We start from the raw sequence: 321 nt of genomic DNA, 5'->3' as shown, positions 1-321 counted from the left end.
GGACCCTGTGCTCCCAGGGATGGGGAGGTGGGGCTGCCCTGCGATGTTCAGGGGCCCTGTCCTCCCAGGGATGGGGAGGTGGGCTGCCCTGCAATGTTCAGGGGCTGGGGGTTCACAGAGGAGACGCTGCTGGGCCTGCTGGGAGCCAGGCTGAACTACAGACAGGCGGGGAGGCCGGCGGTGGGGACGCTGGGCTCTGCTGCAGATGCCTCCCCTCCTGAAAGACCCCTCACAGGGGTGCAGGCTGCAGAGGCTCCCGGCCCTGCCCACCTGTCCGTGCCCTGAGGAGTGGAGGTGAGGGCTGAGCCCTGGAGAATAGGG

The sequence above is a fragment of the Piliocolobus tephrosceles genome, chromosome 19, assembly GCF_002776525.5.
Source record: "Piliocolobus tephrosceles isolate RC106 chromosome 19, ASM277652v3, whole genome shotgun sequence".
NCBI classification, from domain to species: domain Eukaryota; kingdom Metazoa; phylum Chordata; class Mammalia; order Primates; family Cercopithecidae; genus Piliocolobus; species Piliocolobus tephrosceles.
This window is presented reverse-complemented; position numbering follows the sequence as displayed.